This window comes from Saccopteryx leptura, unplaced genomic scaffold, assembly GCF_036850995.1.
Source record: "Saccopteryx leptura isolate mSacLep1 unplaced genomic scaffold, mSacLep1_pri_phased_curated manual_scaffold_15, whole genome shotgun sequence".
Taxonomy (NCBI): domain Eukaryota; kingdom Metazoa; phylum Chordata; class Mammalia; order Chiroptera; family Emballonuridae; genus Saccopteryx; species Saccopteryx leptura.
Genome location: NW_027095697.1, coordinates 842,081 through 848,413, shown reverse-complemented (window position 1 = coordinate 848,413; position 6,333 = coordinate 842,081).

Below are 6,333 nucleotides of genomic sequence, written 5' to 3'. Positions count from 1 at the left end.
CTTTGAATGTTTGATAAAATTCACTTGTATAGCTGTCTGGGCATGGACTTTTATTTTTCGGGAGGTTTTTAATGATTTTTTCTAATTCTTCTCTACTAATAGGTCTGTTTAGGCTTTCTGCTTCTTCTTGGCTCAGTCTAGGAAGGTTGTATTGTTCTAGGAATTTATCCATTTCTTCTAGATTGTTGAATTTAGTGGTATAAAGTTTTCCATAGTATTCTACAATAATTCTTTGTATATCTACGGTGTCTGTGGTGATTTCTCCTCTTTCATTTTGGATTTTGTTTATATGAGTTCTTTCTCTTTTTTCCTTGGTAAGTCTTGCCAAGGGTTTGTCAATTTTGTTGATCTTTTCAAAGAACCAGCTCCTTGTTCTTTTAATTTTTTCTATAGTTTTTCTGTTCTCTAATTCATTTATTTCTGCTCTGATTTTTATTATCTCCTTTCTTCGGCTGGTTTTGGGTTTTCTTTGTTCTTCTTTTTCTAGTTCCTTAAGGTGTGAAGTTAAGTGGTTCACTTGGGCTCTCTCTTGTTTGTTCATATATGCCTGAAGTGATATGAACTTCCCTCTTATCACTGCTTTTGCTGCATCCCATAGATTCTGATATGTCGTATTGTTATTTTCATTAGTCTGTATATATCTTTTGATCTCTGCACTTATTTCTTCTTTGACCCATTCCTTTTTTTAAAGTATGTTGTTTAGTTTCCACATTTTTGTGGGATTTTTTCCCTCTTTTTTACAGTTGAATTCTAGTTTCAAGGCTTTATGATCAGAAAATATGCTTGGTAAAACTTCAATTTTTCTGAATTTGCTGATGTTGTTTTTGTGGCCCAACATATGGTCAGTTTTTGAGAATGATCTGTGTACACTGGAGAAAAATATATACTCAGTCACTTTGGGATGAAATGTCCTGTAGATGTCTATCATATCCAGGTGCTCTAGTGTTTTGTTTAAGGCCAATATATCTTTGTTGATTCTCTGTTTGGAAGAGGGATCTAGAGCCATCAGCGGTGTATTGAGGTCTCCAATATGATTGTATTTTTGTCAGTTTTTGTTTTAAGGTCAATAAGTAGCTGTCTTATATATTTTGGTGCTCCTTGGTTTGGTGCATATATATTAAGAATTGTTATGTCTTCTTGATGCAGTGTCCCCTTAACCATTTTGAAATGGCCATTTTTGTCTCTGAGTACATTTGTTGTCTTGAGGTCAGCATTATCAGATATGAGTATTGCTACGCCTGATTTTTTTTTTTTTGGATGTTATTTGCTTCGAGTATTTTTTTCCAGCCTTTCACTTTGAATTTGTTTTTATCCTTGTTCCTTAGATGAGTTTCTTGTAGGCAGAATACAGTTGGATTTTCTTTTTTAATCCATTCTGCTACTCTGTGTCTTTTTATTGTTGAGTTTAATCCATTTACATTTAGTGTAATTATTGACACTTGTGAGTTCCCTATTGCCATTTTATAGATTGCTTTCTGTTAGTTTTATGTCTTGTTTGATCCTTCTCTTTCGTTTTTTTATCTTTTGTTGTTATTTGGTTGTATTCCATACATCTTTCCACTGTTGCTTACTTTTTTATCTCATGTCCTTCTTTGGTGGTTTTTTCAATGGTGGTTACCTTTAGGTAATGAAAAGGGTTCCTACCCTGTTCATTGTAGTGCACTATTTTGTGAGTACTTTTGCACTTCATTGTCCTTTGCTACTGTTAATCTCCATCCTCTCCCCCCCCCCCCTTTCTATTTGTTGTTGTCACGGTTTAAATTTGGTTTTATTGTATTCTTCTTGGAGCTTTTACTTGTGGCTTTGTATTTATTTTGTTCTTTGTATCTGATTAGAGAACTCCCTTTAGTAGTTCCTGGAGTGGGAGTTTTCTAATGATAAATGCCCTCATCTTTTCTGTATCTGTGAATGTTTTTATTTCTCCTTCATATTTGAAGGATAGCTTTGATGGGTATATTATTTGTGTCTGAAAGTTTCTCTCTTTCAGGACTTTAAATATTGGTGTCCACTCTCTTCTAGCTTTTAGACTTTCTTTTGAGAAATCTGATGATAATCTAATGGGCCTTCCTTTATATTTTGTATTCTTCTTTTCCCTGGGTGCCTTGAGAATTTTTTCTTTGTGGTTGGTTTGTGCCAATTTCATTATGATGTGCCTTGGAGTAGGTTTGTTGGGGTTAAGAAAACTCAGAGTTCTGTTTGCTTCATGAATTTGAGGCTTTAGTTCTTTCCAAAGGCTTGGGAAGTTCTCATCTATTATTTGTTTGAGTATGTTCTTCATTCCATTTTCTCTCTCTTCTCCCTCTGATATACCTATTTTTCTTATGTTATTCTTTTTGATTAAGTCAGATAATTCTTGTAGGGCTATCTCATTTTTTTTTAAATTTTTTAGTCTCTTTCTTCCTCTCTCTGTTGTGCCTCAAGTTGCTTGTCTTCTATTTCACTAATCCTCTCTTCTATCTGGCCTGTTCTATTAGCGAAGCTTGTTACCTCCTTTTTCAGCTCGTGAATTGAGTTTTTCATCTCTGTTTGATTTGTTTTTATAGTTTCAATTTCCTTGGACATATATTCTTTATGTTCATTGAGTTGTTTTCTGAGCTCCCTAAATTGCCTTTCTGTGTTTTCTTGTATATCTCTGAGGATTTTTAGGATTTCTATCTTGAATTCTCTGTCATTTTACTCCAAGGTTTCCAATATATTAATTTTTTTCTTCATAGATTATTCCTCATCTATCTGTGTTTCTTCTCTTTCTTTTGTATCCATGATATTCGATTTTCTCTCCCTTAATGGCATCTGAGGGTGGTTTTCTTGATAGTATTAATGAGATTTAATAAAAAATAAAAAGGTAAAAAAATAAAAAATCGAAAAAAGTTGTGTTTTTTTAAAAAATTAATAATGAAATAAACAAAATAAAATAAAATAAAAATTAAAAAAAGGAAATTATTCCCCCCCCCTCCTTTTTTTCTCTCCTCTCCTCTCCCTTCTTTCTTGAGAAAATCTTGTGGTGAACTGTGAATTATATTGCATTTAATAGAACAAACAATGCCTTTAATGGAGGGCCTGAATTGGGGAAAAGTAATAAAGGGGCAAGAAAAAAAATAATAAAAAAATAAAAAATAAATAAAAATAAAAAAGGGCGGGTAGGGACCCACAAAAAACAAATAATTAAAAAATTTGGATCAAGAATAAAATGATTTGCATTTAGGTGTTGGTTGACTAAGAGTTATGATGAGAGGAGTAAGAGGGAAACAGGAAAATGGGGGGAGAAATTAAAAAATTACTTTTGTATTTAGTGGAACAAGAGCTTGATAAAATGGAGAGCCAGGGATGGGAGCACTGCTAGTGAGTTAAAAAGGTGAAGTAAAAAACCCCCAAAATGCCACAAACATAAGTTTGAGTCCCAGATAAAATAATTTGTTTGTTATTGAGGTTTGAATGAGAGGAGACATAAAGGAGAAAGGCAGAAACTAATATAGAGGGTGAAAAGAAAGAGAGAGAGAGAGAAAAAAGAGGGAACTACTAAAAGAAGAAAAAAGAAAAAAGAGGAGAGAGAGAGAGAGAGAGAGTTAAGGGTTTTGGAGTGCAACCCTCATAGAGAGAAAGGAAGAGGAAAGAAAATATATGGGAAATGTAACACTTATGGGTAGTGTAGTTCAAGGAGAGGAGAGAGAGTAAGACCGGTAGAGAGTTAAACGACCAAATTGGAGGAGGAAAGAAAAAATCAAGGATGAAGATAAGAGAAACAAGCAAACAAATATAATAAAATGGGATAGGTTATAAAGTCTGCGGATTATTCTGATTTTGAGAGGTTATCTTCTTGCTTTCTCTTTTCTCTCCCTCTTCCTGGTTGGTGACTCTGTACCCCAAGTTCTGCCCCTTTGGCACGCTCAGGTAGAGGTTTGCAGTTGATAAGTCTCTATGGCAATGTCATGTATTGTGCTTCAGTCTCATTGGCAGTTGAGGCTCATTAGCATTTATAGGCTCCGACAGTGAGAGAGTCCGTGTTCCTGGAGCCTTTCTCCTAGTCTTTCCTTCCTCAATTAGTAGCCTGAGAATCCAGCTATGGGGTTGCTGCTGCCTCTGCCTGGATAGTAAGAGGCTCAAAGAGCTGGCAACTCCCAACTCTATTCCCACTCAGCACAGGGCTCTGGGTAAGGCTCAGTCAGTCAGAGCCGCTAGCATAATCAGCCGGGGCTTCTGCCCACTCAAAGATCTCTGGCTCTGCCACTCTGTCCGGTAACATGGGCAGGCACCCACTCCCGGGGCGCTTGGAGGAAACTCTTGTTCACTATCTGCGTGCACAGACCAGGATGTTAGACCAGAAGTCTTGCCCTCTGAGTGAAATCCCCCACCTGCACTGAAAAGTTCCAGTGTTGGAATTGGCTCTCGCTCTGTCTCCATGTGCGGCCTCTTCAAGGCGCTGGGGCAGCCTGTGACTTTGCCCTTGGCTCACACAAATGCCCCCGACTCTGCCCCTTTGTGGGACAACACGGGCTCCCACTCCCGAGGTGCTGGGAGGAGTCTCCTGCCCACTCTCCATGCGCGCAGACCAGGATGTGAGACCGGAGTCTTGCCCTCTGAGTGAAACCTCCCGCCTGCACTGAAAAGTTCCAGTGTTGGAATTAGCTCTTGCTCCCTCCCCGTGTGCGGCTCTCCCTGGGTGCTGGGGCAGCCCGGAGGCTTTTGGCCCACACAAAGGCCTCTGACTCTGCCTCTCTGTGAAGTAACATGGGCGCACACTCCGGGGGCTTTGGAAGGAATCTCTCGCCCACTATGCACTGACCAGGGGATCAGGTAAAATGGCTGCCCCGCTTGTCTTTCTTTGTTTGGGTTTGGCGCGTGTGTTAGCTGTATTGCCCGGGTTGTCACAGGAACAGTTTTTCCTCGGCTTGGATCTCCGTGCCACAGCCTGTTTTGGCCGTTTGTGCCACAGCCTGGATCTATTCACCCCCTTTGCCTTCCTTAGTTTCTATATTCTCAGTTTCCAGTGAAAATCGCCCTGTTTAGGTTGGTAAGGAAGGCGGAGCATTTCTTACTCCCTATTTCCTTCGGGGTTTGGTTATATATTTAGCCAATTTTTCACTCGATCATACCTTTGGGTGTATTGCGAAACATCTGGAGACTCCAAGGATAGGTTTTTCTGTTTCTGGTTGGAGATCTTGTTGAGGTTTGGGGGAGATTTATTGGTATAGCTTCCTACCCCGCCATTACTCTGACGTCATCTCAATTTTTCCCATTTAAACTGTCAGTCACTTAAGAGTGTGGGGGTTTTGCATCTCCAGCACTCAGTGCAGGGTCCTGCACATGGTAGGCTGAATGGCAGCATTTTCACAGATGACAAAAGCAAGCCTCCTCCAGATGTACTGAGGAGCACACAAACAAACAGGTCTCCCTGGTTGTGCCTTCCCAGATCTGAGACCTTCGTTCTTTGCATCCAGCACCCCTAGAACCTGCACCAACTCAACTGGGAATGCAGAGAATGGAGGCTCAGTTTTCTCCAAGGTTCGGGAAACAATGGCGTGAACCAAGATTTCACAAGCTCGGCCTCAGGGACGCCTATGGGCCAAGACAGCCTGGAGGTGGGCAAAAAGACAAGCAGCACCCAACAGAGGAGCAGTGTATGTGCACAAACACAAAAACTGACACACACAGATACACACGCACTCGCAGAAATGCACACAGAGGGGGCAACAAGACAGACAGTGACACACCCTTCTCAAGCCCAAGAGAGGCACATGGCTAAACAGGTATAACTGGCCATCTTATCCATCACATGACCGCTGAGGTGCTGGGTCCTTTCCGCCAATTAGACCCCGCCTTGACCACCTGCAGAGCCCAAGCAGGGGCTCCCGCAGCCGCCATGACAGCTACTGGGCCTTGGATGGTACTGGGCGGGCACAGGGCAGGGGCACTAAATGACACGGGGTGTGGTGGACAAGGCGGAGTGGAAGGAGCAGGGCGGGACAGCGCAAGGATGACACAGGTGGGGAAGATGGCAAGGGGCGATTATGGCATGGGGAGGTTTAGTGAGGCACGTGGAGGAGTGGGTATTGCATGGGGCAGGGGCAGGGCAGGATGGGGCGGCGAGATGCAGGGACACAAGGTGAATGAGAGGGAATAGGGATTGGAGTGGGAGCCAAGGTTTTCTTACAGATGACTTTCTGTGATGTGCAGCGGGGCTCGGGGAGGAAGCAAGGACAGTAAGGGGCGGAAATGACGAGGGGCAGGGCCTGCACAGGGCAGAGCGGATCTGCTCCTCATGTTAGAAAGAAGTGTTCAGAAAAGAGCCTGCTCGTGTCCTTTCTGTGAAAGGAAATTTTATTCATGTCTCATGGT